General features: G+C 42.4%; 1 pseudogene; it reads right to left on the reverse strand.

The window, feature by feature from the left end:
• Positions 1-8,678: 8,678 nt before the first annotated feature.
• Positions 8,679-9,634, reverse strand: LOC102873677 (annotated as a pseudogene).
• Positions 9,635-9,959: the final 325 nt, after the last annotated feature.

Below are 9,959 nucleotides of genomic sequence, written 5' to 3' on the forward strand. Positions count from 1 at the left end.
TTCTTCATTGCCCGGCTCTCAAGTGCATAGCAAGTAATTGAAACAACAGCGCCTGAATCAGGCTCACCTTAGTCCTCAAGCTGACATTGTTGCTCCTCTATAATTTGAAGAGGTCCCCCACTGCAGACTTTCCCAGTGCAATACATCTCCTGACTGCTGATACCAAGAGTGTTTATTGTGGATCCAAGTGAGATGATATAGTTGACAACTTTAATCTTTTCTCCACCTATCATGATGTTACCTATTGGTCCAGTGGTAAGAATTTTTGTTTTCTTGACATTGAGATGCAAGCCATATTGAAGGTTATATTCCTTGATCTTCTACAACAAGTGCTTCAAGTCCTCCTCACTTTAAGCAAGGTTGTGTCATCTGCACAATGCAGGTTATTAATGGGTCTTTCTCTTATCCTGATGCCACATTCCTCTTCGTAGAGTCCAGCTTCTTGAATAATTTGCTCAGCATACAGATTCTGGCAGTTCCCTATTTAGTGCAGCAACTGGTAGATTTGAACTGTGTGCCTTCAGGTGCGGAGCACAACTCCTTACCACTAAATCACCAGAGCTCCTTTCAATTTATAGTAGATGACAGCAATCTCAGATAAACATGTAAGCCAATCCTCATGAACTTTTATCTTTTCACTGTGTGTATGCCTCAATGTCTAGACTGGTCATTTTTTTTTATCAGAACGGACTAGATAAAAGAGCCCATTTTTTTCTGAGGTGACCTTGTTAACAAGACAAAGGAAAAATCCTACTTCCAAGCAGTGTCCCAATCACAGGAGGATTAGGACTTCAACATGTTGTGGTTCAATCTATATAGGATGCTATGTAGTGTTCTATATAGCGTTCAGCTCTATCTCAGCTTCTGTCCCCTGAGAACAAAAGAAGTGGCTGAAACAAGAGTGGGAAAAGCCTTAGGAACCAGGATGAGCAGGAGCCTGAAGTTGTACATTACATGAGAGGAGGTTGCCCTTTTTCTTGGTCCAGAAGCAGCAAGAAGCAAAGGGCTAAATCAGTGAAACAGAGAAAACAATATGGGCTGTTAGAGAAGCAAAGGAAGGAGCACTCGTGTCACAATGTTTAAGTCCTTGGCTACCAACTGAAAAGTCATTGGTTTGAACCTACCAGGAGGTTCCTGGTTATCAGCTCCTATAACAATTGCCTCTATGGGGAAGTTCCATTCTGACATGGGGCTGCTTAGAGTAAAAAGTTATTAAAGAGCGCAAAAAAGTAACAGTGAAAAGGAGATAAGTGGAAGCAGGTGGAGGAATGGACATGGGTTGACACTGAAGGTAGATACTATGTACTTCATTTTTGGAAATGTAAAGGGTCCATGGCTAGGGGCATCACTAGAGGAGTATGGGGGTATAGGCCACACTGATGACACTATCAGTGGGGGTGACACCAGAATGGCTGTCTATAAAATTTTTGTGCAGTGTTTTAGCAGGAATGTGCTATTTTTCCAAGCAAAATGTTCCTGTAGTTAATTATAACAATAAAAACATTTTTATAGGCCCAGCATATATGTATCAATGTATCTACAAGGCTAAAACTCTGTGCTAATTTATTCTTTGAACCTTCTAAAAGAGACATAGTCCGTAGGGAGTTATGCTGCTAAACCAAAGGCTGGCTTTTGGTTTTGAATGAATCCACCCGTGGTTCTGAGGGAGTAAAATGGCCAACCTTCCCTCAGGCGATTTACAGATTCTGGAAACCTGCTGGAGGGTCAGCTATGAGATGATTCTGATTCGTTGGCAATGAGTTTATAAGGTGCTTTGAATTGCATGATATCATCTGCATGTGATACAACTGAGGGTTGGGTTTACTGTTGTCAGGGTTCTGTTGTTGTTGTTGTTAGGTGCCATAGCAACCCTATGAACAACAGATCTGAACCCTGTCTTATCCTGTATCATCCTAACAATTTCTGACATACTTGAACCCACAGCAGCAGTCACTGTGTCAATCTGTCTGGTTGAGGGTCTTCCTCTCTTTTGCTCCACCATTCCAAATATGATATCCTTCTCCAGGCAATAGCCTTTCCTAGCAACATACCCAAAGGATGTGAAATGAATGAAGCTTGATTATCTTTGCCTCCAAGGAGCACTCTGGTTGCACTTTCTCCAAGATATATTTGTTTGTTAATCTATGGATATTCAGTATTCTTTTCCAATGCCATAGCTCGAAGGCATCAATTCCTCTTCTTAGGTGCACAGCAAGTAATTGAAAAGACCGTAGCCTGAATAAGGTATGCATCAGTCCTCAAGTTGACATCATTGCTCCTCAATAATTTGGAGAGATCCCGGAAAGCAGACTTTCTCAGTGCAGTACATCTCCTGATCTCCTGACTGCTGGTACCAAGGGTGTAGATCCAAGTAAAATGAAGTTGTTGACAATTTCAATATTTTCTTCATCTATCATATTCCTCCTCATAGTCAACAGTCTTGGCACCAGCAGCCAGGAAATTAAAAGGCGCATTGCCATGGGAAAGTCTGCTGTTAGGGACCTCTCCAAAGTGCTGAAGAGCAATAGTATCTCTTTGGAGACTAAGGTGTGTCTGATACAGGCCATGGTCTTCGCAATCACCTGTTATGCATCAGAGAGTTGGACAATGACCAAGGAGGATAGAAGGAGAATTGATGCCTTTGAGCTGTGGTGCTGGAGAAGAGTATTGAGAATACCATGGACTGCTAGGAAAACAAACAGATTTGTCCTGGAGAGGGTTAAACCGGGTGGCTCCTTGGAGGCAAGGATTCTGAGGCTCCGTCTAACATACTTTGGACATGTTGTGAGGAGAGACCGGTCCTTGTAGAGGGACATCATGCTTGGGAGGGTGGAGGGACAGCACAGGAGAGGAAGGCCCTCTTTGAGGTGGATTGATTCAGTGACTGGGATAATTGGGATGGGAGTGTCAGAGACAGTGCGATTGGCACAGGACAGAGCGGAGTTTAGGGCTGTTGTACATAGGGTCGCTATGAGTCACAGGCGACTCGACGGCACATAACAATAACAACAACATCATATTCCTTGTCAGTCCAGTGGTTAAAATCTTTGTTTTCTTGACATTGAGATGCAAGCCATATTGATGGTTATATTCTTTGATCTTCTGTAGCAAGTTCTATTTCATGTCCTCCTCACTTTCAGCAAACAAGGATGTGTTATTTGCATAATCCAGGTTATTGATCTGATCCTGCCTGATGCCACATTCTTTTTCCTAGAGTTCAGTTTATCAAATAATTTACTTGGCTTACAGATTGAATAGGTATGAAGAAAGGATACAAACCTGGCACACACTTTATTTTAAGCTGTGTAATGTCTGTTCGTACAACAGCCTTTTGGCTTAGGTATAGGTTTTGCATGAGCACAATGAAGCGTTCTAGGATTTCCATTTGAATCAATGCTAGCTATAATTTGTTATGATCCACACAGTCAAATGCCTTTGCATAGTCAATAATGCATAAACAGACATTCTTCTGGTATTCTTTACTTTCAGGATCCATCTGTCATCATGGCCTCCTCTAAATCCTGCTGGAACTTCTGGAAGTTCTTTATCTATGTACTGTTCTAGCAGTTTTTAAATGATCTTAAGCATTATTTTGCTTGCACATGATATTAATGCAATTGTTTGATAATTTTCACATTCTGTTTAATTGCTTCTTTTGGGAATGGGAACAATTATAGACCTCTTCCAGTTGGTTATCCAGGCAGCTGTTCTCCAAATTTCCTGGCAAAGACTGGTGAGCAACGTCCATGGTTACATGTGTTAGTTGACACATGTCAATCAGTATCCCACCAATTCCTGGGGCCTTATTTTTTGCCAATGCCTCAGTGCAGCTTCAGCTTTTTTCCTTCATTTCCACTGGCTCTTGTTCATATGGTACTTTCTCAGATTTTTCAGGGTCGGCCAATTCTTTTTGGTACAGTGACTCTCTGTATTTCTTCCATCTTCTTTTGATGCTTCCTAGATCATTCAATATTTAGCATTCTTCAGCATCTCAAGACTTTGCATCTCAAGACTTGAATTTGTTTTTCACTTCTTTCAGCTTGAGAAATGTTAAGCAAGTTTCCTCCCATTTTATTCTCTATTTGCAGTTCTCTGCACATTTCCTTGTAATTGCTTTGTCTTCTTGAGCTGCCCTTTGAATTCTTCTGTTCAGACATTTTACTTCAGCATCTTCCCCTCTCTTTTGCCTTCTGGAAGCTCTAATGAAATTTTCAGAGTCTCCTCTTTGGTCGTTTCTTTCTGCCTTGTCTTTGTAATGACCTTTTTGCTCCCTTCATGGATGATATCCTTGATGTCATCTCACAACTCACCTGATCTTCGATAATTGATGTTCAATGCTTCAAACTTATTTTTAAGATGATTTTTAAATTCAGGTGAGATAGACTTAAGATCGTATTATGGTTCCTGTGGAATTGTTTTTACTTTCTTCAGCCTCAGTTTGAACTTGCACATGAATAATTGCACCTGGCCTGGTTTTGACTGTTGATATTTTCTCCAACAATTTCTTCCACAGATGTAATCAATCTGATTCCTATGCAGTACATCAGGTGAGGACCATGTGTAAAGTCACCATTTGTATTCTTTTTAAAAGGTATTTGTGATGAATGAAGCATTGAACATACAAAATCTGATTATTATTTCTGTCACCAAGCCCATTCTTTCTTCATTGTTTCCAATCGTCTCATTCCAGTCATCAGTTATCATTAACACATCTTGATTGCGTCTTTGGTCCATTTTATTTTTTTTTTTTGTCCATTTTAAATGGCAAGATTTGATAGAAATTTTCAATTTCCTCCTCTTTGGCTTTAGCTGTGGGAGTATATATTTGAATAATAGTCATATTAACAGGTCTTCTTTGTATGTGTTAGGGATCTCTCCAAATTATTGAGGAATAATAATGTCCGTTTGAGGACTAAGGCGTGTCTGATTCAGGCCATGGCCTTTCTGATCCCTTGCTATGCATGTGAGAGCTGGGCAATGAATAAGGATAAGAATTGATGCCTTTGAGCTGTAGTGTTGGAGAAGAGCTCTGAACATGCCATGGACTGCCAAAAGAACAAAGAGTGGGTGCAGCTGGAGTGCTCTTTGGAGGCAAAGACAATAAGGCTTTGCTTCACATAGTTTCAGTGTCCTTCTAGGAGAGGCTATTCCTTCGAGAGGGACATGATGCTCAGAAAAGTAGAGGGTCAGCAAAAGAGGGGAAGACTCTCAACCGGGTGGATTGACACCCTGACTTCCACAATGGACTCTAATGTGTCAGGAAGTGTGAGGATGAAGCAGGACATGACCTGTTGTTCATCAGGTCACTATGGGTCATACTCAACTCGACAGCACCTAACGACAACAACTTGTATGCATATGGATATTTATCCTAACACTCACATTGTACTTCAGGATAGAACTTGAAATTGTCTTTTTAACTATGAATGCAACACAATTCTTCTCTTCTATTTTTTATTCCCAGAATAGTGTACCATGTGATTATCTGATGCAAAGTGGCCAAAGCTAGTCTATCTCATCTCACTAATACCTAGAAGGTCAATGTTCTGCAAGTGAGGTAGTATTCTTATAGGTATTGATTTTGTTAAAGTTCCTAGAATTTTAACCAGAATGTTATAGTAATTAATACTATGGCTTACATCAATAACTCTTTTGAGAATGAAACAGTCATTAAAGGAAAAAAAGGAGACAGGAAGCTAGTGCATTTAGAAAAAAACTAAGACAAGGAAGATCTGTGGGAAGATTTACAGGTTAAGTGCTTAAATTTATTTAGCATTTTTCAGGGAACAGACAATGTTTTCCTGCAAAAAGTGATACTATGTAAGTCAGGATGCATGCTCAACGAATCTTCAAGACTGCAGCCTTGTCTGGCGAAATGCCCAACGCAGCCTCAGGTCTTTATGGCGCATGCGCAGTAGGTTTCTTCATCATGGATCTGAGTTCAATCCTCTGTTCTTGTTGAGAAGCTCACTGCTGCCTCCTTTGTAAGGTCAGATAGTGGTTAATCTTTTTACTTGTGTGCATATATGGCATTTGAAAGCTTTTGTAGGTAACTTTAAACAGGAATTGTTGAAAGTGAAGCAATTGAAATAGAAACATTAAAGGGTTTTCAGGAAGGACCGTCTAAGGCTGCCACTGTTAGCTGAATCCTTTCAGTGCTTATGTGGGGTATGCCTCCCACGTGCCTTCCTTGAATAAACCATGTACCCAATCATGTCATTCATTGTAGAAAATTCTACAAAACCATTTTCTTGTTAGGTGCTATGAATACATAGCAACATTGTGACAGTCACTGTGTCAATCTGTCTTGTTGAGGGTCTTCCTCTCTTTCTCCGACCCTCTATCTTTCCAAGCACGATGCCTTTTCCAAGGACCGACCCCTCTTGACAACGTTTTTCTTATTGTGTGCCATCGAGTCAGAGCTGACTGACAGCTGATTCTGCGGTGTGTTTTTAGAGGCATGGGAGGAGATTGGCCATCTTCCTGAAAAGCAGCTGGTGGGTTTGAACCACATGCCCTTGAGATTGCAGTGCAGCCTCTCATCAGTAGGCTATCAGAGGCTTATGAGTAAGCTATGAGAGGCTATCTTATCTAATAATAGGCTGTCAGTAGGCTCTCCTGAGAACATAAGTATTCATATAATTGAAGGAAAACTACACTTAAGCAATATTTAGCATGTATTATTTAGGGTATTGCTGCTGTTATTTTGTGCTGTCAAGTCAGGAGTTAGCTCTAGCCCATAGCTGACTCTCCAGCAGATCTTCAGAGGCAGTATATCACAAGGGAGAAAAGTGCTCATTTTTCTCCTGCAGAGCAAGCTGACGGGTTTGAATGCTGCATTCTTGGTTGTCAGCACAGCTCCTTACTTTGGGGCCACCAGAGCTCCCTTTGTTGTCGCTGTTGTTGGGTACCGTGGAGTCAGAACCAACCCAGTGCTGACCCTCCTCCAATGGGTTTGTAGAGGCAGTTTAATTGCTTGGGAGGAGGTTGCCCATCTTTCTCCTATGGAACAGCTGATGGATTTGAACTACATGCCTTTGGGATTGCAGCGTAGTTCCTTACTAGGCCACCAGAGCATATATTCTGTGATTAAAATGGAATACTTTTCCAGCAGAAATTTGTAATTTTAAAATAGAAACATTACTGAGGACTCTGTATGGTCTGGTGCTGGACAGGTGAGGTGATAACACTATGAGTTACCACAATGAGTGACACCAGCCTTGGGGATGCCGCTGCCGCTGCTGCCACCGCTGCTGGGGCTGCATTTAACTAAGATTAATCTCAAGGCGGTTGCCCTGGCTGCTTTGCTGTGGTCTACCAGACCCTTATCAATTTCCCTCTTTTGTGGTTGTCATAGCACTTCCAGGGAATTTGTTGTATCTGGGGAAGAATTATCGTCCCCGGAGAGCTTGTCTCTAGATAAAGTTCAAGGAGATTAAATCACTCAGAATGACCAGAATGAGTAATTGTTCTTTGTAGATTTATATTTTATTCTTGGTTGTGGCTATGGGGCCAGAAATAGCTGCTCTATTTGAAAGGCAAAGCAGGGGTGGGGTCTGCCCTATGTGGATGCCTCCTGAGACCCAGCTCATACCCATGCCTGCCTGCATCTGAGACTCTTGAGTAGGTGCTCTTTGTGGTCTAAAAAACAGACCCCAAAAGTCTCTAAATAGCTGCCTTCAGAACAGAGCCTATAGTGGCCCAGGCTGTCATCTTTGCCATCTTTAGACCTGAGAGAGGCCTAGTCAGGCCCTGAGTGGACTGTGTGTCCAAGTGCCCAGACCACTGCTCACTCTGCCGGCCTCACTCATGTTCCCGCTTTGGGGAGGTGACTGGCAGGACTCCCGCCTTCACTCCTCCTTATGCAGCAGGCACAAAAACAAAGGAAAATATTTTAGAAAGAAGAATACTTTTGTACCGTGGAGACAGTTTTGAGGAAAGTCTCCTTATCAGGTTTAAATCCTTAGTTGTAGTTTGTCTCCACTTTGAAATATAAACTGAATGAGGCCTTTTGATCCAGTATGAAGGACAACATTTTCATGAGAAGGAAACAATGTTTTCAATGAGAAGGAAAAATTTAACTGCTTTAAACTTGAATTATGTTATTGATAAATTTGATCCGAATCAGACTTTATTTCCTCATCTCCTTGTGGAAGAAAGATGGACAACCTCATCTCATGTGATTTGCAGCCTCTGAAAGCCAACTCATCTGCACGTCACAATAATTTCCTTATTTACATGATGTGCTGAATTATTCTCCCTTGAGTCAATTCAGATCAGAAAAGCTAGCATCCTGTGAATGTGGGCTTTCCAAGATCCAAGAACACACCATCAAGGTAGCTCCTTCTTAACAACCTTTAACTGCCCATTTATGGGCTTGGTGACAGAAATGAGGCTGGAAATAGAATGATTGAATTTTATATTTTCAATGATTTCTTCATTGAAAAGGTATTTTTGGTCACTCAGAATTATTAAATAATTATATGTTTTTGGCTCAAATGTTTCCAGCCACAGAAGTGGCAAACATTTCTGTGTGCTCCAGTCTTCTCCCTGCAGAGCCAGTACAGTTCAGACATCTTTCCCTGGCTCCCATCCTATGGGTTCAAGTCAAACCTGGGCACATCTGACAGAGTTCCTGGGCACTGGTCACCACCAGCCCTCTGTGCCTCCCTGTCTGCTTACAGCTTGAGCTCTCTGGGCTTTGGTTCCCCTCTCAGGCCAGCCAGGAAGTTGTTAGCTAACAAGAACATGGTGTTAGGGGTTCTGTGGGTGGCACTGCCAATGTGGGCAGGATCACACAGTTCTTCAGGGTCAAGAGAGCATGGTCTGTAGGCAGAGGTTCTCAGGTGGTCACATCTAGTCCAGCAGCTGCAATCTGACCACAGCTAAGGCCTGGTTTACTACATCACCCCTGCTAATGTTGACAAAAACAGTTAATTTTTTCATCTTCTGGAAGAAGTCCTTGTTGCAGGACAACTTGGTGGCAGATGTTAAGGAGCAGGCTACCATGACAAAATCAGACTTGGCAGCCAGCTCCTGGGGGGCACAGGCTCCACCTGGAATTCCTCTACTTCCTGTGGCTTGGGGTACCGTCCTATGTTGAGAAAGTTCTGGACGTCAAATGGCTTCAGACACCGAGCACTAGTCTTGCCTATGCGGCCCAAACCAATGATGTACACAGTGCTCTGGCTGAGGCTGTAGCCACACAACCACAGGGCCTTCTGTGAGGTCCAGCTGCCGTTCTTCACTTCTGCAATGGCCTCGGGTAACCTGGCAGGCAGTGAGTAGCAGGGAGACTGTGAGGTCAGCAGTGGTATCTGCTGGGACATTTGAGATGCAGCCCAGACAGATCCCACACTTTTTTATTTTATCCAAAGCCAAGTGGTTGACACCCAGGGACAGTGTGCTTTGAGGTAGTTTCCTGCCACGTCTAGGAGCCTCTTGTCCTGTGGTCAGAGAGATGGTAAAGCAGGCCATGGACCCCAGACACACCCTGCTCCAGCTCCTTCCTGGGGCTAGGCTCATCTGAATCCCACTGTTCCACCTCACCTTTTGTCTTCTGTGAGACCACATCTCTGCCCTCCAGGGAGATCCTGCAGGCAATAAACACCTTCAAGAGTCTCGCTGGCTTCATCCAACCTGCAGCCACTGGGCCCTGATCCAGACGTCACTCACAAATATCTGTTTAAAAAAACATACTGACTTTACACACGGACCTCACCTGATGGGCTGTGTAAGAATTAGACCGACTACATTTGTGTAAGGAATCTTTGAAGAGGCTCAGAATCAGCTGTCAAAACTTGGCCAGAAGCAGACTGTAGGTCAGACCAACAATTACTTACATGCAAGTTCAAATTGAGGTTGAAGAAAAGTAAAATAAGTCTACCAAAATAAGATTTTTAATCTATTCAATCTTAATTTAAAAATCATCTTAAAAATAGGTTTGAAGCATTAAACAC

The sequence above is a fragment of the Elephantulus edwardii genome, unplaced genomic scaffold (genome assembly GCF_000299155.1).
Source record: "Elephantulus edwardii isolate Elephantulus edwardi_28Jun2011 unplaced genomic scaffold, EleEdw1.0 scaffold00133, whole genome shotgun sequence".
Lineage (NCBI taxonomy): Eukaryota > Metazoa > Chordata > Mammalia > Macroscelidea > Macroscelididae > Elephantulus > Elephantulus edwardii.